Genomic DNA, 26,205 nt, shown 5'->3' with positions numbered 1-26,205 from the left:
AACAATTTCATCATAGTCTAGTTAACTTAGGGGTCTTGTGTTTTCAAGGAAGTTGGATTCCTATGTATGTAATTATTAATGTTTTAAGTGATTAGAATAGGAATTAATTAGATATTGTGAGGATATTTGTAAATGCTCTCGAATGTAGGAGAACATGGGTGATTAATGATGATGAGAGAGTTAGAAATCAATTGTAAGTCTTGGACTAGAAAGTGGTTTCATGATTCGAGGAGCTAGAGAGGATTCTTAGGGATAAGTAGGAGTCAAAAGTGGACTTAGAGGATATTTAGGATTTAGTTCAGCAGATTAAGGATCTGAACTAGAATTAGTTCAACAGAACCTTTTGTATAAATGTAAGCCTAAAAGGCATAAAGAGTCAGTAGTTAGAGAGTAGTTAGTGAGTCAAAGAGTCAATTAAGCCTACGGGCAGAGAATAAAAAGGCCATTGATATAGAAGATTAGGCCAAGGAAGAAATTCATGTGTAAATGTTTGTTTTTTAATACAGATTACTCGATTTAGAGTTTGTATAATGTGTACTGTGTAACTGAATTATAATATGTGTGTGACTAGAGTAATTATGCATAAATTATGTTGCAGGTGTACAGAATTAGAGAAGCGGAATACAGAGAAGAGTGACTGAGAGGTGTTATGGCTTTACACACACTGACAGTACAGGAGGAATCATAAAGGCGCTAGTGGAGTTAAGTTAAGGATAGAGTTGTGGCGGAACAACGAAGGACCAGGACCCTAAAGGAAGTCAAAACCATAGAAAGACATTGAAGGAACAGCATAAACCCAAAGTAAAGAGCAGCAGAGGTAGGAGAGAACAAATTCCCTTGATCGTGGTTGAAGTCATGTAGTAAATCCTAACCATCGATCCCACAGTCAACGCTTACGTCACAGTCAACTGCAGGGTTAAGTTGGTTGATAACCCGCATGCTAATTGAAGGGCCGCAAACCGTAGGATTTGATGGCCTTCGCCATCCAATGGATATCGGGTTGTAAAGAGATCTAACCTTAACCTCAAGGGTGGACCCGAACATTTATAGATTAAGGTTGTATACTCCTTATCGGATTCGTAAGGAAGTTAAATGTCGTGCAAGTGGCGTGTGTAGTATCATTGTGGACCGTCAGATCAAATGGGTTTTGATCTATGGCGCAGGATCACCGAGCAAGTCTGTTGATCGGGGGAATATATCAACCATCGAATTGAAGGTAAGATCAATGGTGGAGATTGAGTGATAAGGCTTGGGTAGAGCGGACCCGAAAAGGCTATAGGCACGGTTTTATTTCATTTGAAGTCTGATTGTGTTATCACATATCACATGTGAGAGGAGAGGAATGTGACGAAGTCACATGTTGGTGTGATGCGATACTGCGATAGTCATTGATCTGATGAATGAAATCAACAGTGGAAAAGGGAAATCGCATATCGTAAGTCGGGAGTTTTGAATTCATATTCTATTAAGTCCTTTGAAACTCCACGATAGCGATAAAGGATGAGCTGGTACATAGACTAGGCTAGTTATTAAAGTGTTTCGCATGAGATTTAATTAAGGGGCCTTAAACCTTAATTTATGAAGGTTGACCAGGCAGGTCAATGAAATTCCTGGGATAGATGAGATTATGCATTTTATATGAATACTGTGGGTATCGCAGGATTTTCCTGCGTCAAAGAAGCATAAAAAGCAATAGTGGTAGCAGCAAACTGTGTCATAGAAAATATCAACGAGAATTTTCATAGTGCCAATCTTGTGGCAGAATCCATTCCAGGTTTCCTTCCTAATGTGAAACAGCTCGAACAACAATGGAAACAGGCAGCGGAAGAAAAGGCAGAAGTGATAAGGCAAATGACCAAGTTAGACTGGGAGGCATATTGGCAACATTTGGTCAATCCTCACAGCCAATGGATGACCTTGCGATGCCTAACCACTTCCACCGAGAAAATGGCGCCAGCACTGACCGATGTCATATTCGCTGGACAGTTGAAAGCTGAAGTCGGCCAACCAACACAATTGAAGCCCATGATAGATATTTGCGATCTGAAGGATCAAATGCAGGATAGTTAGTCACCTTGTTTATTTCCATTTTGATTTTATTTTTGCACAATTTGAGGTAGGTCATTTAAACCTCCTCAACTATTTTTGTAATAATCTATTTTTAGTTTTATAGTTTTATTATTTAAACCCCTCTCATGAATTTAGAGAGGGGTCCAAAATTTTATCAGAAACTCTCTTCAAAACATGCACTTTTGTCCCTTTGAGGAAGTTCTGGTGAAATATATGGAACATGATTTATTTTTATTTGATTAGCATCTTCTACTGAAATTGCACTTTTGTACTCTTAGATGATGTTGAATGGATTGAAGATAGATCAATATTGTTGAAACACATGAGTAGGACGTATTATAAATGGTACTTTTATCTCGTAATCCTTTTTACTTATGTATTAAGAAATCATTTCTTTTCTAATTGTTTATGTATGAAAATCTGAATTTTGATTATTGTTATTGCACTTCTATATGATGATGATCTTTATTTTATGTTGAATATATGAATAACTCTTTATGCGATATATCTTTCACAATCTTTTCGGCTAAATTTTTATACGAAATGATTATTGTTAAAATGGATTCACTTCTAATTGCAATTGAATGATATTTATTACCAATTGCTTTCAGAAATTATTGTAGATTGCATACATCAAGTTAATCTCGGGTATATTTATAATTAGATAGTTCTTAAATTAGAATAAAATGCATTGTGATTGATTAGTTTAGATTAGATTACTTTTAGCTTAGACATTACTTTAAAACATCATACATCACCCCATTAGCACAAGCATTAATAGATTGGGAAATTGGTCCCATTATCCCTAGTTGGAGCCACTACTCCAAACGGAAAAGGAGCTGCCAACCAAGGTCTGGACCGGGTGGTTTTCCCCCATGTTGAGGCAACGATTTTAGAGGCTTCAACACCACTACAATAGGAGGTTAATTACAAGACCAAACAAAACTGGAGACCGATAAGAAAAGTAAAATGTTTAACGATTGCAAACTTAACAAACTATTGGTTCATTCTACACCCATTAAAATGGAAATTCACATTAAGATCGATCAAGTAGTTATAATTGAATCCTGACATTCTCATAAGTTTATACAAATACTCAAAATTCAAACACTAGAAACATTAAAAATTACCATACATGAAAGGAAAATATATCTTCTGGACAAGTCAATTGCATTGATCGGCACATAAATCCTTTGTTACAAAACATTGCAAAAAAGGAGTTTTAGGTTTCCTACATATAAATTTATTTACAATTACAAAAATGTGTATTCACCTGGTAACTCCTTTGGCATTATTATGGTGTTAGGACTTCTTTGTAATTAATTGTTGTCGATACACCCACTAGGTTGCATGGATACTCAGGATTAGCTCAAGAAATATGCGAAATTGCTTAGCGGAGTGATATTATATGTTTTGGAAAACATCAATTAGTGACTAAGTATTATTTCATAAGCCTAGGAGGTCAGTCAAAATTTGAGGAACCTGTCACAATAAATCTCCACCTTTATGGAATATTTGTAAAAGGATTTGGACCATGATGAATACTTTTATGAAAATTATTTAAGTATTTTTGTTACACGAGTTTCAAGTTGAAATGATTTCCATAGAAATCAACAAGGTTTACCTTCAAATCATAGATTAAAACAAGTGAAGGCGTGATTTTTTTCAAGGATGAAAATGTTATGAGATTCAATTTCCAACTATACAAAGAATAATGACAAAACAGTAATGCGTTCCTTAAATCATTTAAAATTGTTGAGGATCTTGAGGGACCGCAACTAATAAGAGAGTCTATGCTTATACCTAAGGAGAAATTGGAGATGAAATTGAATGTAATTAGAGTTTCATGGACCAATGAGTTTGACAATCTCACTTACTTTCTGGAAGAAGAAATTAAGTGATGGTTAGTTTCTTTCATGAATGACAATGAAGACTGCTTGTGAACAACTACACTCTAAATTTAAAGAAATAGAAAAATAGATATTTTCACTTTAGGTTAAGTAAGACATCATAATTTGACTAATGAAGGAGTATATTAAAGAGTGGATCAAAAGGTTGTTATTCTATAATAACCACTAAGGAGTGGTTATGCCATAAATATTTTAAGCTGCAGATATATGTGTGAATATACCAACACCAAAACGACTTTTTAAATAGAGATGCATCCATCCATCCACCATTTCTCTATTATTTTTGTAAGTGTGTTAATTTTTGAGCCATTTCCCTTCTTTCGCCCCAGTTTTTGATCATCCAACTGTATCGATGTATTATTCATTTATAAATTCAATCCTTGACCACATTTATCCTTTTCTCCCAAGTTTCTATTACTATTTTATTTGGTCTATGGGAGCCCCATCATAGTCCATTTCGATGAATGCATTCATTTTAATACATTGTGTTTTGTGATAGTCATGCACTTTATTAGAACTTGAACATCAAAATTGTAATATTCTTTTACTCTTGTAGAGCGCTATTTCAGGAGTACATAACATGTGTGGTTTCATTTTTATATAAACATGAGATCTTATGTATGTCTATCCTATACATATTGTGATTATAAATGAATGAACTCAAAACTCTGTGATTTTGTAGACCATCAATTTTATCTTCTATCAATGAGCCTTACTTAAAATCTTTTTCTCTCATTACTTGAATGGATGGATGTAGCTATTATGTTTATTGTAAGTGAGATTATTATTTTCCTACTACAATTTGTTTGTTACCTTTTTAAATATTTCATCACTTGATCCACTCATAATTTTAGATATAATAAAAGCTTGAATTCATTGTTTGAACAAGCATTGAGTGAGAAAGAGGAGTTCTACCTCTATGAAAACATAGCAAGGATTTTAATAACTTCTTTAAGAATACCCTAGAAGGTTAACTCTTGTCTATAACAGGAAAAGAGATAAACAAGTTTGCATAGCGAGCTATAAGGTTAGATTGTAATAGTAAAAATGCAATATTTCAAGTAAAGAATCTGATTTATCATTCTAAGACTAAGCATATTGATGTTAACTATCATTGTGTGAGAGACATGGTCAAAAACAAGAAGTTGTTGTTGATGAAGGTGGAAATTTTGAAGAATGTTGTAAATTCATTGATAAAGTTTGTTAGCACTGAGAAGTTTTGTTGGTGTAGACAAACAATGGGCATTGTTGCCCTAGATTATTGACCATGTAATCTTGGTGCCCCCTGTATACAAAGAAAACAACAAGTGGGAGAATGTTGGGTACGTGTTATATTATTTGTACAATTATCCCATGTGTTGTACATATGCCTTGGCCATGCTAAGCGGGTCACCTTGGACGTGTTGACAAGTCTGTCTTGCTCGAAGGGGTTATAGAGGGGGACGAAGCCCTCAAAAAAAAAAAATTGTTTTTCAGTCTCGTTGACAGTGCTGGATCTCGCCAAATACAAGGGATCTACCGAATATGAGGTCCCAATTAGACCTCACATTGTTTGGTGTAGGAGTCCCACCAAAAATATGGCATGACTACCATTAATTTAGAGATTTGCCTTGGCTGAAGCATTCATCATGAGAGAGTAGTGCACATGTGCTTTCGAATGACCATGAGAGTGTGCCTTGTAAAATTTTCAACCGTAGATGTATCAAGGTTCCTTCACTGCAAGGGAGAGAAAGTGATCCTCTAAAAGAAATGTAATAGTACTAATATAGTGGAGACACACACATAAACAAGAAAGAATCGTTAGACATCAAGTAAAATAGTTCACATGAATGCAACGATCATTAAATCCTCACAACACATTTCCAACAAGTTAAGCACCAATGTCACCAAAATAGTTCAAATACTTTAGTACATGTGAAAGCCAACATAAACCAAAAACATTAAAATAGTCTCAAAACATCCACAATCTATGCATGAAAGTGTGTTGTCCAAATGGCTTTAATTATTAAGTAAAAGTTCCAAGATAGATAGGTACAGTGAACATCACTAGCTCCAATAGTGGAGTGTTAGAGACACTACTTACTCCCCAAAAGTACTATCTCTATCTCTCTAATGCCTTGTGGGAGAAGCCAAGGTTAAAATTCCTTTGCTTGAGTAATGAGGATCCTTTTATAAATTGAGGCATGACCTTTCATATCCTCATGACTCTTGAATTTTCAAATTCTAATGGCCTTTCACTACAACAAGACAGAGAAATAGTGCCTCAAATTGCGACAGAATTTAGTGTTTTTCAGTTCACGAATTGGACACCTTTCTGAGCACAAAAATGTGTTTAACCAGGTGTTTGTACTAGCGCCAGATTTTGCACTGTAAATTGCTCTAGAAATAGCATCAGAAATAGCGCAGGAAAATAGTGCCATAAATAATGCCCAAAATAGCGCCTAAAATAGCACCCCATAATTTGCCTGGAGTTGCCGAAAAGAACATCGTAAATAATACTGGGGATAACACCTGGAATAGTGCCATTTTAGCATCAGAAATAGCGCCAAGACCTTCTTCCAATTTGGCTCTTGGTTTGGCTTCTAGTTTAACATCCAATTTTGCTTCGTGTTTTGCTTCTAGTGTGGCTTCCAATTTTGCCTATAGTGTGGCTTCCAATTTTGGTTCTAGTGTGGCTTCCAATTTTGCTTCTAGTGTGGCTTCTAGTTTTGCTTCTAGTGTGGCTTCCAATTTTGCGTCTAGTTTTGCTTCTAATATCGCTTCCAATTTTGTGTCTAGTTTTGCTTCTAGTGTGGCTTCCAATTTTGCATCTAGTTTTGCTTTTAGTGTGGCTTCCAATTTTGTGTCTAGTTTTGCTTCAAGTGTGGCTTCTAATTTTACCTCCAATTTCGCTTCTAGGTTTGCTTCTAGACTTGCTTCCAATTTTGCTTCCAGTTTTTCTTCTAGTGTGGCTTCCAATTTTGCATCAAATTTTGCTTCTAGTGTGGCTTCCAATTTTGTTTTCATTGTTTCCTATTTTTTTGCTTCCAATCGTAGGAAATAACTCCAAGTTTAGTGTCATGTTTAGTGCCAAGTGTAGCACCAGTTTAGTGCCAAGTGTGGTGCTAGGTTTAGTGCTAAGATATTCGTCCAGTTTGGTTTCTGATCTGGCTTCTAGTTTTTCTTCCCATTTTGATTCTAGTGTGGCTTCCAATTTGGCTTCCATTGTTGCTTCTTTGTTTGCTTCCAAAAAATGATTATTGTTTTGCATACAGTTAAATTAATATGTTTATTTCAATTTAATTAGTTAAATATATCATGTCTCTTAAATAAGTTATATGATTATACATCATATGAATGCATTTGAAATATTTTATAGGATAATTTTTATAAAGAATTTTTAGGGAAACAGACATCCATACAAATTAACAACATCATTATACTTATTAAATCTCCATCAAAATAGAATCTACAACATCCAATATATATAAAATAACAAGATAATTATTGTAACATGATCATCATCTATAATTAAAACAAGTGAATCAAATATCTATAATTTAAGTGAATTTGACAACATCCATCATGAGCAGTAAATCAAAACCATCATACGTAATAAATATGCATCCAAATCATCAACCACTTTCAACATATAAAAATTGACGAGTCAATACTGATAAGATCATCATCATATATGTCTTTGGAGACTCTCTCATTACAATTCAAAAATGTATCAAATTAAATCATTGCAAGGACCCAAATACAAGATCAACTCTACAAAGAATCCAATTGATCATGGATAAATTTTAAATTTTGGAGTTCTATAATATCAAGAGAGGGAGCAACACTTTGGCGGATGATCAAACCAAAAAAGGCATTAATTTGGTTCAAGACGAGTTGATGGAGGAGGGTAGCATAACAATTATAAGTCACATACCATGACTGATAAGTTGAGGATCTCAAGATGCTTAAGGGTTCTGATTAACTGAGGTTGCATAAATTTGGTAGTCATTTCACATACAAAAGCTCATCGGTGATCACTTCAGCTCATTGGTGATCTCTCAAGTAAAGTGACAAGCCATTCATCCAACGGATGGTTAAACATGAGGATTAATGCTAAGCATGTGGCCAGGTGTGATGTTGTCAAAAAAGGATTTGATATTTCTATGACCGAGGAAGAATGTCTCAATTCGACCATGTGTATTTATGGTCCAGTACAAGAAGCAATGAATTCGCAATTATTAATGTGAACAACATTAAACTCTAAGGAACTCCCCTGCCGTCATTTTGGAGTTAAATCTGGCTATAAGAGGATGGTTGTGTAAAATTGACACAAAGTGGCTCTCCATACATTCTTTCCAAGTCGAAGAGATCATGGCCTCCTCGTCAGGAAATGGCATTGGTGGCTCCCCAGATGAGATTAACTGGGTGTTCAAGCAAGAAATCAAGGAAATGATCTCTAGGACAAGTGGGAAAATAATTTTTGAGGCTCACTCTCATTTCACCCTGGTAACAGGTCAGTTGGAAGGTATCAAAAAAGATGTTGAAATTGTGAAAGTGACGGTGGAGGTAATTATATCCAAGATAGAAAATCTTGATTACAAGGTGGAGAAATCTGAGGTCAATGTGGAGAATGCAGTTGTTTCAATGTTAAAAGAAATATTTGACCTCTATGACAACAGTTAATAGGATATAGTGATTGATGAGGGAGGGATTCTCCCTATAGCGTTTCGTAATCCACAAGAGTTGGAGTAGGAGCAGGGGTAGCAAGGAGCAGCGAAACCATTCCAGCATGAGGAAGAGGAAAAGGCTTCTATGGAGGAACTCAGCCAAAACAATGTGGAGGGAACTAGGTAGTTAATTTCATAGTAATAGTTAGGTAGATTATGTTATGTAGGTATATAAGTATTAATGGATAAAATTTGAGAAATTACAAGAAGAATGATGTAGTAAATCTGGAAAAAAACATTACTACATACCCAAAGATACTGGTCATAGCAATTTTGGAGGACTCTAGAACTTTTGATGATTTTGAATGTAATGGCACTGGCCGGATTCTAGTTTGATTGATATAAATTCCTTAATTTATTTAAAATAACATGTGAAAATGATGCACGTCCAACAGTCAACATAAGTCAAAATGATACATCATGTACAAATGATATAAATAAAATGATGAATTATGTAGGACAAAATTATACAAGTCAATAAGATACGTCATGTCCAAATGATATAAGTTGAAATGATACATGTCAAAAAGATACAACTTAGATACAGGAGGCCATTAAAATGAATCATATGATAGTAACCATGAAAATTGGCATCATAAACAATATATCAAAATTGATCCATGATGAATTTGATATGATCATGAATGTCACTAGCTGCTACCAACAACTGCCTCATGATGATGATCATCATCTTTTGTATCAACATCGGCCTCATTGTCATATGTATTTGTGTCATCATGAGCATCATATGCCATCTAAACATGGGAGCCAACATGGTATGTATCTATGTGATGAGGATAATTCAGATCTTTTGGAAGATCCTTGTTCTGCTAAAAAAAAAAAAATTATAATGAAAAGTTATTATTTATTTCATGCAATAATTAACTTTTTATGTTATATATCTAATATTACAACAATGAAACAATAATCATATTACATCGTATCAAAGTGCACATACAATAATAAAATTTCAAATAAGTTACAACTAAGATGTTGTAATAGTGGATGTTGTAACAGCAAGCCATTTCATCTTGTTTGTCAAAGATTGAAAGTGGGCAGCCAAAGAGGTGTTTTTGCCACCAAACACTACACCAACACTTGGAGGATCAAGAAAACAAATTGAGAAGCGCAAACATAGGTAACAACGGATTGAGAAGCAGATGTTGTAACAACGGATGTTGTAACAGCGGATGTTGTAACAACGGATGTTGTAACAGCGGATGTTGTAACAGTAGATGTTGTAACAACAAATGCCATAATAGCATGTCAATGTTAAATCTGCTAAAAAAATATAACACCCATTACTGTTGAAAATGTTGAAACTGTTGTAAGAGTTGATGATTTAACAACTACTTCTATTGAAACTACTGAAACAGTGACCATTAGAGTGGATGTCATAACAGTAGACATTATAACAACGAATGTAACAGCAGATGTTGTAACAGTTGAGGGGGTAGAAAGCCATTTCATTTTGCTTGTTAAAGCTTGAAAGTGGGCAGTCAAAGAGGTTTTTCTGCCACCCAATGCTACACCAACACTTGGGGGATCAAGAAAACAAATTGAGAAGCACAAACATAGGTAATAATGAATTGAGAAGTGGATGTTTTTGTAACAGATGCCATAACAGATGACATAATAGCGGATGTTGTAACAGCAAGTCATTTCATCTTGCTTGTAAAAGCTTGAAAGTGGGTATCCAAAGAGGTATTTATGCCACCAAACACTACACCAACACTTAGGGGATCAAGAAAACAAATTGATAAGCACAAACATAGGTAACAGTGGATTCAGAAGTAGATGTTGTAAGAGAAAATTCCATAACATCGTGTCAATGTTAAATATACTGAAAATGTTGTAGCAGTTGATGTTATAACACCCATTACTATTGAAAATATTGAAACTGTTATAAAAGGTGATGTTATAACAACTATTACCATTGAAACTACTAAAACAGTGACCATTACAACGGATGTTGTAACATCATATGTTGTAACAACTGAGGGGGTAGAAAGCCATTTCATTTTGCTTGTCAAAGCTTGAAAGTGGGTAGTCAAAGAGGTGTTTTTGCCACTCAACACTACACTAGCACTTGGGGGATCAAGAAAACAAATTGAGAAGCACAAACGTTGGTAACAACAGATTGAGAAGCAAATGTTGTAACAATAGATGTGTAACATCACCCAACCCCTCATACTATTAGAGGAATGGGGTAAAACATATTTATTTATTTTTTTCCTCTGAACTCTACTTGACTTCCCAACTCATCATAAGGGCCTCACAACTAGAGTTGTTACTCTACATGCTTATATCTATATATATATATATATATATATATATATCAGGCCCTGCCAAATGCAATGGCCTCTGTTCACCGCATCAACCTGTTTTCGAAATGTCAAGTGGGTCCACCTCTTACCAATCGCAGAACTTTTGGGTTGGCGTGTCAACCAGATCATCCCAGTTGAAATCATTTCGGTTGATCCCATAGCTTCACCACACAATCCTCTGAGGTAATCTTCTGAGTTTGTACCTTTGGGCCACGTCGTCACTTCCTCATCCAATTGTGTTAATGAAAAAATTAGGTGGCGCCAATGAAGAGTCTCCATGGCTAGGGTTTAGAACAGTGCAAGATTTTGCCCAATTTTCGTTATAAGTTTAAGGCTTGCCCCCCTGCAATGCATCAAGCTTACCTTCAATCTCTTCCATGGCTCAAATCAGGTATCTTGACACTATCTTAAGCAATGCATCAAATGGGGATCTTTACGACAATCGTAAGTGAAAGTCTCGACCCTGCCATGATTTCCCTTAGCTGGTTATTTTGACCATGGCTCTATCTCAAAGGTCCTGCAGACCTCCGGATCAATGCCAGTACTCAGTGCCGACGTCAATGGCTTATTAAGGTGTCCTATGGTGCTATCCCTCCTAAGCTTGAGCCAATCCAACTCCAAGGTGTTCTTGGCCATTCTGCGTTCCCCGTTCTCAAAAAGGGAATTCTAGGCATGTTGTCATAAGTGTTCTTGCATCCCTTAGATACCACTAGTTGCGTGTGAACTCATGAAAGGTCTCCACCTCGCCTGCCACACAGCAAAGGTTTCAGGCTTCAAAGCAGGATTATAAGAATATCCATGGCAATATGCAGGTACTTTTAGGGCCAAGCTAGCTATAGCTTGATGCAAGCAGAAGATATCTAGGTTGTTTATAATGCAAGGCTGATGAAGCTTACCTGCATGGGTTTTGGCTATTCCTACACTTAAAGGGGGGATAACCCTTACAGCATTGACTCAACATCTTTTGCACAAGTTTAAGGGCTTATATCCCAGTGAAGGAACATCCATGTATATGTACAGACCCTGTCAAGCGAGCACTCTCTTATGTACTTATTTTATGTTAATAAAAGGGGCCTTTGTGCCTGATGTTCCAAGTTTTTATTCTAGATCCTTATGGATCTTTCAGCTACTTGTGGCATTTCATGAAATGTTTTTGTTACTTACATATGCGTTGTTAATCAGTATGAATGAGAATTTACCCCAAGACAGGATTTTGATTTAGGAACATGACTCAAGTTAGTTTATTGTATACAACATTATACATTTTTCTACAAAGTATATGTTATGAACTACAGTAAGGAGCATTTAACACAACACTTCATTCCATTGCATATGCATACATTAGTTCAACTTGTTTATCAACATTGTTCATTTCGAAGGTGTGACACATGTGTTTATGTATGCATTTATTTATCATAACTATAAAGCTATCTCTGCATAGAGAGGCATCCACATGTTCATCACATCAACAACATTGTTACTGTCCAAAAATAACCCAAACCATTTCAACAAAAATGCTTCATAAGTTCATTAATATTTAAGCAACACAAATAGATACTTATCTTTAAAGCTGCATGAAAACTAAGTTTGGGACAAGGAATCTCCACCCAACCATAGACAGTTGCAGCCACACTTTCAGTTGTCACCCCCGAGACAGATTCCATATTTTGAGGGGGATGCTTGCTTAAGGTATTAGAACACCAACTACCAATGAAAACAGGGAACCTAGAGGGCCTCTTCCTCAATCCCACTAGTTGACATTGCCATCATCTCATCGCAGGAATTATATAGGTTCTTTCCTCACCCCAAGTGCATATAGAGTGATTCACTCCCTTCCAAGGAGTTCAAATTCCACTGTAACAGTAATGCAGTAACCAATGTCTTTAATCAAGTATTCTTTTAATGTTTCTGCAGGATTAGCATCTTCCCAAGCTATTCAAGGCTCTAGAGCTTGCTATCTCAACCCACAACCTCTAGGGGACCCAAGTTGTTATAGGGATCCATAGATTACATCCCAACCCACAACCTCCAGGGACCCAAGTTGTTTCAGAGCTCCAAAGACTATCTCAACCCACAGTCCCTAGAGACCCAAGCTGTTACAGAGCTCCATGGATCCTATCTCAACCCATGGCATCTAGGGAACCCCAAACTATTATAGGGCTCTAGATATTAGCAGCTCAACCCATAGCCTCTAAGGAAACTGAGAGCCAATACCCTTATTTTCTCTCTTGTTCTATGTTGCCTGTTGATCGAAACAGATTTCTATGTTTTTATGTTGCTCAAATTGTGTATCCTCTCTCCTTCAACATGAATTAAAATGTCGTGCATTGTCTTTTTTTCCTATCTTGAATTTACTTCTTCGTCCTTTCTTTCTTGGACTGTATAATCCCCTCTTGGTTTCTTGTCCATTTTCCTTGTGAAGGTTCCCAAGTGCATGGGCATGTGTACCTTCCTTGTAGTTCATTCAATTTTAAGAACTAGTTCATTAATTCATGCACTAGCCAGCTTTTAATGGTTGTCCCAAACATTTCAGATTTTCTCCACAAGAAAACCTCAACCTCCCAAGCAAGCAATATTCCTCCCCAACTGTGGAATATGTGTCCCTTTGATTCAGTCCATCTTTCTTAATTTCACATATTTGTAAAAAAAATTTACAATGCATTTTATGATAGAACCATGGGTGGGGTTATCACGGGATGTTGTAATAGTAGATTTTGTAACAACAAATGCCATAACAGTTGTCAATGTTAAATCTGCTAAAAAATGTTGTAACACCCATTACTATTTAAAATGTTGAAATTGTTGTAAAAGTTGATGCTATAACAACTGCTACTATTGAAACTACTGAAACAGTGACTATTATAGTGGATGTTGTAACATCAGATGTTGTAACAATAAATGTCATAACAGTTGTCAATGTTAAATCTGCTGAAAATGATGTAACAGTTAATGTTGTAACACCCATTCAGATCCCTTCAACCTAGTAGTATCACCACTTTTCAACAATTTGAAGAAGTCTTTCTTAAAATATGGTGTTATAGCTATTTTATCATTGTCTTTCAAAAATATATATATAAAGATAGATACACAAAAAGAAAAGGGAGATATAGGCACCCTTTGACCCGACTTTTGTAAAATTTTGTTTTATATATAAACTACATTTCCACACTTAAGTGAAGGGATAGTCAATGTTTCCTTTCAATGTTGAGTAGCTAGATGTAGTAAAGGTGTTGAAGATGAAATGGTTATGGGGAATGAGACTAGAGTCAACTCCAGGTGGAGCAAAAGGATCGGCAAGAATGGCACAAGTGCAATTGTAACTGGTAGCCTTTGACTCTCTAGTTGCAAGAAGTGGTGAAAGGGAGCTTCCCTTTGTCTATGTCACTTCCTAGAGAAATGGTTGTGTTTGAAGATCAAACATAGGATATTTAGGAGATATAGGGATCATTCCACCCTAGGCTTAGTCTTAGAGGTCAAAATAAGCCAACGACTTTTGGTACAATGAAATAAATTGACTTTAGTCTAAGAATAAAGGCAAGGAAGGTGACTTAGATGTGAACTAGGGCTCCTAAAGGTCTACACTAAAACTATAAGATGATTGTGCATTGTGACTTCTACAGGGTAAACACTTTCCATATAAATGATTGTTGCAAATTATTTGTCCTTTCCTAACATATTGAGAACATATTTAAGGTAGAGTTTGCCAGGGATAGTAATTATGGGTCAAAGTCAAAATCAAGATAATCCATGGAATCTATGAATTGACATCGGTCACTTCAAAGATTGGACATGATGGACCTCTATTCATTGGTGAACCTATGGATTTTATATGTTGCAACAATTTTCAACTGAACAAGTCGAACTTCCTTATGAAATAGCCTCTTATTGATGAATTATAATGTTGGAATCCATTTGGAATTAGGCTTGAAACCTAATGCAAACATCGTCAATTATGCCCTTTGTTGATCAAGAGAATTGATCCAAACAAATGTTCCTTTTGCTCAATTGTATACAAGTTGAAGTTTGAGCAATGGTTACATGAATTACAACAATGCATCATGGGTATGATCCTTTAACTCGCTTGGACTAACAAATTATCCTTGAACTCAAATTGACAAAGTTTTGGTTTTGTACATGAATCGCATTAACAACTAATTAATAAATTTCATTCTAAACAATCATTGAGTTTTAAAGACATCATTGTTTTCTTTTATATTTATTTTCACAATGATCCATGTTGATGAGATAAACAGGCCATAGGCCTACTGTTTATGGATCATATGTTATCAAAGCAGTTGAATTTGTAGCCTTGAAGGATATGTAACACCTTGAGGAAAATTTTGAGGGGGTAGAAATCCATTTCATATTTCTTGTAAAAGCTTGAAAGTGGGCAGTGAAAGAGGTGTTTCTACCACCCAACACTACACCAACACTTGGGGAATCAAGAAAACAAATTGAGAAGCACAAACATAGGTAATAGTAGATTGAGAAGTAGATGTTGTAACAATGAATGCTGTAACAACGAATGTTGTAATAGCAAGCCATTTCATATTGCTTTTTAGAGTTTGAAAGTGGGCATCCAAAGAGGTGTTTCTGCCACCAAACACTACAGCACTTAGGGGATCAGGAAAACAAATTGAGAAGCACAAACATAGTTAACAACATATTGAAAAACATATGTCATAACAACAGATGCCATAACAACATTTCAATGTTAAATATATTGAAAATGTTGCAGCAGTTGATGGTGTAACACCCATTACTATTGAAAATGTTGAAACTATTGTAAAAGTTGATGTTATAACAACTGCTACTATTGAAACTACTAAAACAGTGACCATTACAGTGGATCTTGTAACAGCAGATGTTGTAACAATTTAGGGGGTAGAAAGTCATTTCATCTTGCTTGTCAAAGCTTGAGAGTGGGTAGCAAAAGAGGTGTTTTTTCCACAGAACACGACATTAGCACTTGGGGAGTTGTAACATTTTTTTGTTACATTGAAAATTTCAAAATTTTGATTAAAATTTCAAAATAATTTATTTTATTGCACTTCGTAATAGTTTGTGTGCAAATATATAATGCCGCAATATATTATTTTGTTTTATTTTAATAAATAAGAGGTCAAATCACCACACACTAACTATCATGCATTTTCTATTGGCAAATATTGATACTTTGGTGATCAGCGACTCTTGTTATATTGCACAGCCCCCCCCCCAACCCCACTTGCTCGACATTTAATGAAGGTGGGTGGGGTAGGGGCATGCAAAAAGTTGTTTTTCCAAAACAAATTTTGCAGCAACATGGCAGCGACATATGAATTGTGCACCCCCCACCCCCATGCAAAAAACCATTCTCATTTTCTGTAATAAATAAATATCGCCCACCACCATTTTTTTAACCATTTGCAATTTAATTCTGAATATTGTTTGCCATTTAATTCTAAATATGCCCCTTATTAGAACGTTCATTCCACTGTGTTCTCACTCTCGTTCATAATTTAATTTCTCCCACCTTTTTCTGTTCCTTCTCACCTTTCCTTTAGTCGCAGGACACAGAGAATCAAAGTGCATAATAACAGAAAGCCCTCACTGATAACTCTGAAATACAGCACACGGTACATTGTATAGGTAATTCTGCTCCTTGATAAAAGTTGATAGTTCAAAATGAGTTCAACTAAAGGAAAAGAGACTAAGGTTAAGTCTAAAACCCTCCCAAAAATTGATGAATTTCCCTTAGTTTATAGGTAAAGTAGAATAGAATATACAAACTCATAGTTTGACCTATATGAATTACAGAATAAGGCTTCCCAAAAGTTTCAAGATAATAGCGATGAGTTTTCTTTGTGGGAGTCCTTTTTACCCCAGTTTATATTTCCTCAAACTCATCATTTTTTGGAATTTGTAGTATGGTGTGTGGACAAGTACTTACCCAGTGAGAAAACCATAATTGCTCAAAATGGTGAAACCTTGTTTCTGTAACTTCTAAATCCATTTTAAAAGCCCTGTGCATATCCTTTCCCAACTCTTTGCACCCATTCTCTAGTGAGATTCTCTTAGATATATATCATAAGTTAACTTTTGAAAAAAGAGTCGTTATTTTTGAATTATCTATGTTTGAAGGGACCGGTATTCCCAATCACAACCTACCTTCCCCTTCACCAACGTTTCCAGAATTTTCAAAACAAATTATATCCTTCTTATGTTGTATTTTAGGGTATCATAGTGATGAGAAAGTGGATGAAGCAATTCTAGCTTTTCTGTCAACTTTTTTGTCCAGATAAGAAACCACAAATCTTATTCAATTTCAGCCAGTTTTTATCTAAGGCCATTCATGACCAGTTTCTTAAATTTGGAGTTGAAAAAGCTTTTAAATATCAATAAATCCTGGTGTATTTGTTTCATTATTATTTGTCAGATAGATTCCCAATATAATTGCAAAAGCAGTATCTTTAAGGGAATCAATGGTCTGTGATTCATTGGATGTCCTTGGTCAAAAATAATTCTGAGGAATTTTCCTTCACTGATTTTGTGAACAAATTTCTTCACATATGCTATAGTCTATTGATTAGTGATAGTCCTCCCAAAATTTCACCTGAAATCAAAAGGATTATCAGCTTAGTGAACAAACAAGGCTTGGTGATTGGTATTTGTACCAACATTTTACAGAAATTAGATTGTATGGGTGTGAACTTCCACCCTATTAGTTGCCAGTTTTTTTGCCTATGCATATTTTTGTGCTTGAATTCATCATACAAAGCCTCAATGTAGATCAAGTGCATTTTTTACCTAGAAGGAAACAAACCTTGTTTAAACTGAAGGCATAGGTAGGGCCATTTATAGTGAATCAGAGGTCAGCAGACAAAGAGGTGGAACAATTATTGGCACAAATGAAGTTTAAATTGGGGGTTACTTGGCCATATGACCCCATTGGGAGAATTTCAACCATCAAAGTTCAGCAGAAATCCCCACCTTATTTTCATGTGTCCAAGCCTAAGATACAGAAGTTTTCTAATAAGGAATCCTTGGAGGAAAACACTTTGCAGGAAGTGACAAAATAAAAACTATGGAGCAGTCAGTAGGACAAAAAGTTTTGGTTATACCTCCAATGAAAGAAAAAGAACTTAAGAGGGCACATCAAAGCTTATCAGAGTCAGAAATGGAACAATTCAGAGTATAAAAGAGAAAGATGGCAAACAATATGGAGGGAGTAGTATCAGAAACTATCTCATCTGGCATTTCTTCGCCAGTTACTATTATTTTAGGTGAGTTGTTTTCAGAATGCAAGAATTGGATCCAGGGACAGAACAATCTTCTCCTTCTTATTTTTCTAACCAAAACAACTTTTCTGAATTTTTGGAAATAAATTAAAAGAATGAGGATTTGAAGGCAGTAACTTATATTGAATTATAGAAGAAAACTTCTTCCAATGAAAACAAGTTGTCTTCAGCTCTTGATACTGAAAAAGGTGAATTTAAGTTAGAATTTCTTGAACCTAAAGTTTCTGCTCCTAGAGCTTCTGGAGATTATAAGACTTATGTTTTATCTTTCAATACTAAACAGGTCCATCTTATAGATAAAATTGATCTGTGTAGACAAACTAATGACATGATCTATTCCTCTCTCACTAATTCTACTTCAAATGTATCAAAATTGCATAATTCTTTGAATAATACTATTACGGAACTTAAAAGGGAAAAGAATTTTTGATGCAGGAGCATCCGGACTTAGCCAGCAATGTGATTGTATGTTCACATGTTGTGGCTAACAAGAGATCGATTTCATTGACCTGAGTGGTAAAAATCAATTCTTAGTAGAGAGGGTTTGATCTTTCGAAAATTATATTTACTCCAATTATTGTAATAATTAGAATATTGTATTATTTTTAGAATAGGAGATAAGTTTTTAGTATATGTTTGTATCAGAGCTTGAGAATAGGGATTTAATGGTTGAGTTGATAAAAATAGAGATTGAGTGTCAGTGCAGTTAGGATAGGATTTGATTCATGAAATAGAAAAGAATGTAATGACAGAGATTTTATGTGATCAAGAATAGAGTAAGTAAGCGAGAGGTGTGTGAGAGACAGGGTTGGAGAGTGAACAAAGGTCAGATAAATTGTTGTAATCGAGCCAAGAGGGCAAGAATCTAGAAATTCTATTTTATTGAATAAATGATTAAGTGTGGTGTTACGTGTTAATCCTGGTGCAGAAATTCATTTGTATCTGTGTTTCAGCATTCTGGACCCTAATCGGGCATTTTTCTCTGTTTAAACATTTTATTGATAATCACAGTCGATTAGTATTAAGGGTTAATATTGAGCTTAAGCGCTAAACCTTTCCTTAAACATCTTTCTTAAAAGTATGAATTAAGTACGTTGGTAGTATACGGAAAGTGCTAAGCAGTATCTCGTGCGCCTTAAAAGTGGTAAATGGTATTTCTAAAATTCACGCGACTAACCTAAGTGGGTGACACGTAGCACACGAAAACTAGAAATTTCACGCACTCTCGACCTGATATCAGTTGTGCAAGATTTCATGCGAGATTGCGCGATATCTGTTGGATCTGAAGGAGTGAAATCGATGGCGTGGATTGAAGTGCCTGACAAAAGCAAAAGGTAAAGAAGGACCGGAGGTGATTAGTCAGGAAGGTGGGACCCTCAGGAGGAAATACACGTACAAAATCTTATTAAAGCGCAGGTGATTGGTTCTAAAGTTAACCAGTAGTCTATTATAGACTACCACCCCATTTTCGTCAACCTCCTACATCATTTTGGTATCGGAGCTAGATTAATTTTTGCTACAGTAAACATGCCACCGAGGAGAGGAGCTGGCATAGGTTGGGGAAGACCTGTAGTGAATACAATTTTGCTAGATGAGATCCGAAATTTGCGTACAAGGATGGAGACAATAGAGACTGCTCAGAGGAGAGCACCTGATGAAGGAGATGCCAGTTCTGCAGAAGAATCTTCTGAGGAAGAAGAAGAGGATGAAAGGGAAGCTGTCAAAGTTCTCAAGATATTGGCCAAAGGTGGAAATACCTTTGTATGATGGGAATCTCAATGTAGAAGAATTGATGGACTGGATCAGTTCATTAGACAAGTATTTTGACTATGAGGAGGTTGATGATAAAAAGAAGGTGAAATTTGCAGTTACCAAATTGAAGGGTCATGTAGCTATCTGGTGGGATGAATTACAAACATCCAGAGGGAGAAAGGGAAAGCCCAAGATCAAACAATGGGATAAAATGGTAAGTAGATTGAAAGCCAAATTTATGCCAAAATATTATTAGTTAAATCTTTTCAGACAGTTACAAAATTTGAGGCAAAAAGGAATGACTATCAAAGAATACATAGAAGAGTTTTATAAGCTGAGCATTAGAGCAGGACATGTAGAGGATGATGTAGAAAAGGTAGCCAGATACATAAATGGGTTGAGATATGACATACAGAATGAAATTAGCTTATTGAGTTTGAAGACAATTGAAGATGCCTATCAAGCAGCTTTGAAGGCAGAAGAGAATATGTTGAGGAAGCAAAATCAGAGGAATAGAGGAAAAAGTTCAGAAAGAGGTAGAGGAACTACCAGATCAAGATTTCAGCACCCTAAGGGTGAAACAGGAGGTTTAGACCACCACAGAGAGGAGAATTTAGTAGAGGAATATTTGCACCCAGAGGAAGAGGCCGAGGAAGAGAAATTCAGTGTTACACATGTGGAGAATGGGGACATGGATCATGGGATTGTCCTCATAATAAAGTAACAAATAAGAGGAATGTGAATGTGGCTGAGGCAAGGGAAGAAAAACCTCAAATTGCAAACAAGGAAGAATCACCTGAAGTAGGAGAATCCTTGTTGTTGAAAAGGGTATTGCTTAAGGCAAAGAAAGGGACCAGAGAACCAGCTTAGAGAAAGAGTTTATTCAGAACTACATGCAAGTCTAAAGGAAAATGTTGTAAAGTGATAATTGATAGTGGAAGCACTAATAACCTTGTTTCTACAAAAATGGTGGACAAGTTAGGACTAGTGAAAATAGTACACCCTACTCCTTACAAAGTATCATGGCTGCAAAAATGACATCAGCTTATTGTGACAGAACAATGCAAGGTAGAGATACAGATTGGTACTTATAAGGATGTGATATTGTGTGATGTAATGCCAATGGATGTATGCCATGTGTTTCTGGGAAGACCTTGGCAGTTTGATCGGAAAGCTATTCATGATGGGAGAATAAATACTTACACTCTAGAGAAGGATGGAAATAAACACACACTGCTGCCATTGAAGGATGAAGCAGGCAAAGAAGCACCTGGAAATAGTGTTATGCTGATGAGTGGGAAAGAATTGCTGCAAGAAGTCAAGAAGGATGAACAGATGCATTTTGTTGTCATAAGGAGACCTAAGGTAATTTTAACTTCCACAAACTTAGATGATTTATCTGAAGAAATCAAAACTCTGTTGAATGATTTTGTTGATATTATTGTGGATGAGTTTCCAAATGCATTACCACCCATCTGAAGTATTTGTCATCATATTGATCTAATACCTGGAGCAAGTTTGCCAAATAAAGCAGCATACAAGTTAACTCCTCAAGAAAATGCAGAAGTTGGAAGACAAGTACAGGAACTGATGGATAAGGGATTAATCAGAGAGAGTCTTAGTCCATGTGTTGTACCAACAGTACTCAGTCCAAAGAAAGGTGGTGAATGGCATATGTGTACAGATTCTAGAGCCATAAACAAGATTACTATCAGGTATATATTTCCTTTACCACGCATGGATGATTTGATGGATTGTTTAAGTGGGTCAAAGTATTTTTCTAAAATAGATTTGAAGAGTGGATATCATCAAATAAGGATTAGAGAAGGAGATGAATGGAAGACTGCATTTAAAACAAATAGTGGGTTGTATGAATGGTTAGTGATGCCTTTTGGACTCACTAATGCACCTAGCACATTCATGAGATTAATGAATTAAGTCTTGAAGGAATATGCAGGAAAGTTTGTCATTGTTTATCTTGATGATATTCTAGTTTTCAGTAGAAGCAAAGAAGAACATCTGGAGCATCTTAAGTTGGTTTTAAGAACTCTGCAGAAAGAGAAACTACTAATAAATCTGAAGAAATGTAGTTTCATGAAAGAATAATTAATCTATTTGGGATTTGTAGTTTCTAAAGAAGGTTTGAAAATTGATCCAGAGAAAGTCTAACCAATTTGGAACTGGCCTACTCCAAGAAACATATTTGAGGTAAGAAGCTTTCATGGTCTTGCAAGTTTTTATAGAAAATTTATCAAAAGTTTTAGTCAGATTTGTGCACCAATTATTGAAACAATCAAAGAGACTAATCAGCCATTCAAGTGGACAGAAGCAGCAGATCGAAATTTTAAGTTGCTGAAGAAGAAAATTACAGAGAAACCAGTTTTAGCTTTACCTGATTTTGGGAAAGTTTTCCAAGTTGAAACTGATGCTAGTGGAGTTGCAATTGGAGCAGTTTTGAGTCAGGAACAGAGACCAATAGCCTACTTTAGTGAGAAACTAAATGAAGCTAAGAAGAAGTATTCTTCTTATGATAAATAATTTTATGCTATTGTGCAAGCTTTAAAAAAATGGAGACATTATTTGCTACCAAAAGAGTTTGTATTATATTTTGACAATCATGCATTATAGTTCATAAACAACCAGCCAAAATTGAACCAGAAACATGCCAAGTGGGTAGAGTTTTTACAGAGTTTCACTTTTGTGATAAACACGCAAGTGGTAAGTTGAACAAAGTTGTTGATTCTTTGAGCAGGGTAAATTTCATTGTACAAGAACTAAGAGTTGGTGTTGTAGGATTTGAAAAAATGGTTGATATGTATAAAGATGATGCGGAATTCAAAGATATTTATGCAGTTGTACAAAATCCAACAGTTCATAATAGAAGTTAGTGGTTAGATTATCATATCCAAGGAGGTTTACTGTTTAAAGGTAACAAATTGTGCATTCCCAAATGTTCTATTATGGAAAACATAATCAAGGAGAAACACAGTGGAGGATTATTTGGTCACTTTGGACAAGACAAAACCTTTGCTCAAGTAAATGCTTTTTAATATTGGCCAAAGATGCAAATTGATGTTAAGAAATTTGTTGAGAAGTGCAGAATCTGTCAGCATGCTAAAGGGAGAAGCCAAAATATAGGATTGTACCAGTCATTGCCAATACCAGACCGACCATGGGATGCAACTAGTAGGGACTTTGTTTTGGGTTTACCTAGAACTCAAAGATGGAATGATTCCATTTATGTTGTGGTAGATAGATTTTCCAAAATGGCACATTTCATTGCATGTAAAAAGACTAGTGATGCAACACATATTGCTAATCTGTTTTTTTCAGAGGTTGTAAGGTTACATGGATTGCCTGTAAGTATTGTGTCTAATAGGGATACAAAGTTTGTTGGGCATTTTTGGAGAACTCTTTGGAAGAAACTAGGTGCCAACCTTAGTTTCAGTTCAACATATCATCCTCAAACAGATGGATAGACCAAAGTGGTAAACAGAAGCTTGGGAAACATATTGAGAAGTTTAGTGTATAACAATCCTAAGTAGTGGGATTTAGCACTTGCTCAAGCTGAGTTTGCTTATAATGACACTCCAAACCGAAGTATTGGAATGAGTCCATTTCAGATTGTTTTTGGAATGAATCCAAGAGGTGTGTATGAACTCAGAAATTTGGGTAAACAGGAGACAAGAAGTGCAAAAGCTGAAGAGTTTACAGAGCAGATGCAGAGAATACAAGAAGATGTGAAAGACAGATTACAGGAAAGTAGTGGAAAATACAAACAGAGAGCCGATAGGAGGAGGAGAGAAAAAGAATTCCAAGTGGGAGATCTAATGATGGTATACTTGAGAAAAGAAAGATTTCATGTTAGGACTTACAATAAACTAAAGATGAAAAAGATAGGGCCATGTAGAATTGTGAGGAAGTTTTCAACTAATGCTTATGAAATTGAATTTCCAGAAGGGATTGGAATATCACCTATCTTCAATGTTGCAGATTTGTATCCATATAAGGAGATAGAGTTAGAGCTACAGAAGGAACCTGTAGGAGATGAAGTTCAAACTTTAAATTGGGAAGAACAAATGCCAAAGACAGTCAAGAAAGAGGTGGAAGCTATTTTGGAGAAAAGAGTATCCAAAAGAACCAGAGGACATGTTTATTTTCAATATTTAGTCAAATGGAGGGGACAGCCAATGGAGGATGCCAATTGGATAACAACATCAGAATTACAAAAGTATGGAGTCAATCCTGAAAGTTTGGTGAAATATTCTTTTCTTCCCTGGGAGTCTAATGCAGGAACATCCAGACTTAACCAGCAATGTGATTGTATGTTCACATGTTATGGCTAACAAGAGATGAATTTCATTGACCTGAGTGGTCAAAATCAATACTTAGTAGAGAGGGTTGGATCTCTCGAAATTATCTTTACTCCAATTATTGTAATAATTAGAATATTGTATTATTTTTAGAATAGGAGATAAGTTGTTAGTATAGGTCTGTATCAGAGCTTGAGAATAGCGATTTAATGGTTGAGTTGATAAAAATAGAGATTGAGTTGTCAATGTAGTTAGGATAGGATTTGATTCATAAAAGAGGAAATAATGTAATGGCAGAGATTTTAGATGATCTAGAATAGAGTAAGTAAGCGAGAGATGTGTGAGAGACAGGGTTGGAGAGTGAACAAAGGTCAAACAAACTGTTGTAATTGAGCCAAGAGGGCAAGACTCTGGAAATTATATTTTATTGAATAAATGATTAAGTGTGGTGTTGCGCATTAATCCTAGTGTAGAAATTCATTTGTATTTGCGTTTCGATGTTCTGGACCCTAATCGGGCATTTTTCTTTTTTTATACATTTTATTGATAATCACAGTCGATTAGTATTAAGGGTTAATATTGAGCTTAAGCACTAAACCTTTCCTTAAATGTCTTTCTTAAAAGTATGAATTAAGCACGTGGGTAGTATATGAAAAGTGGTAAGCGGTATCTCGCGTGCCTTAAAAGTGGTAAACGGTATTTCTAAAATTCACGTGATTAGCCTAAGTGGGTGACATGTAGCACGAGAAAACCAGAAATTTTGCGCGTTCTCGACCTGATATCAGTCGTGCAAAATTTCACGCGAGATTGTGCAATATCTGTTGGATCTGAAGGAGTGAAATCGACGGCATGGATTGAAGCGCCTGAAAAAAGGAAAATGCAAAGAAGGACCGTAGGTGATTGGTCAGGAAGGTGGGACCCTCAGGAGGAAATACACGTACAGAATCTGATTAAAGCACAGGTGATTGGTTCTAAAGTTAACTAGTAGTCTAAATCTACTCTACCACCCCATTTTCGTCAACCTCCCACATCAATTTTTCTCTGGCGAAGGATGTTAGGATCAAATCACTCGAAGGGTTTGTAATTAAATTAGGTTTGGATCCCAAAAATGTGGATGCATCTCAAGAGATTGTTAAGAAGAAAAATGAAGATATTCAAGCACTTAGAAGACAGTTGAAGCTGCCCATAATAGAGCATCCCCAAACACAAGAAATTGGGGAATTAGAGAAGGAGAAGGAAACTATATTATCCTATCTAATTGAACAGAACCTACAGATTCAGAAAATGCAAGAAAGGATGGAAGAGTTGTTAAAAGAGAAGGCCCAAACTGACAGTGTAGTAATTCCAACAACAAAAACAGGTTCCACAGAAATTCTATCACAGACATTATCTTCTCTTAAACTAAAGGATGTTGAGATTAGCATATTGAAAGAAAAATTGGACAGAGTTGAGATGAACAAAAATGAATCAGACAATGCCTTAGTCGAGGAAATAAAGAAAAATGCAAATTTGAAAAAGCAATTAGAACAGTATTTGAGCAGTTCTAACAATATTTAATATTTATCACAAGCCAAAGAACAAATTTGGATAGAAATTATAGCATTTGTGTCTAATATTTTGCAGTCTATGGAGATTATTGTAGAACATGAGGAGTTGATTGAAAGATCCAAATAAGCTATTAATGACATCAAAATACAATTGGGAAATAAACCTAGACAAGCAAGTCAGATAATAAAAGCTCTAAAGACAAGGTCCAGAGAAGAACTTGAAGAACTAGGAATTGTAGATAGAACAAAATCAGTTATTCAGACTAGAAAAGTTCTCATGAAGAAAACTTTGATGTT

Source organism: Pinus tabuliformis, chromosome 6 (genome assembly GCF_031772625.1).
Source record: "Pinus tabuliformis cultivar Carrire ecotype Pingquan chromosome 6, CPIR1, whole genome shotgun sequence".
In the NCBI taxonomy this organism is placed as follows: domain Eukaryota; kingdom Viridiplantae; phylum Streptophyta; class Pinopsida; order Pinales; family Pinaceae; genus Pinus; species Pinus tabuliformis.
This window is presented reverse-complemented; position numbering follows the sequence as displayed.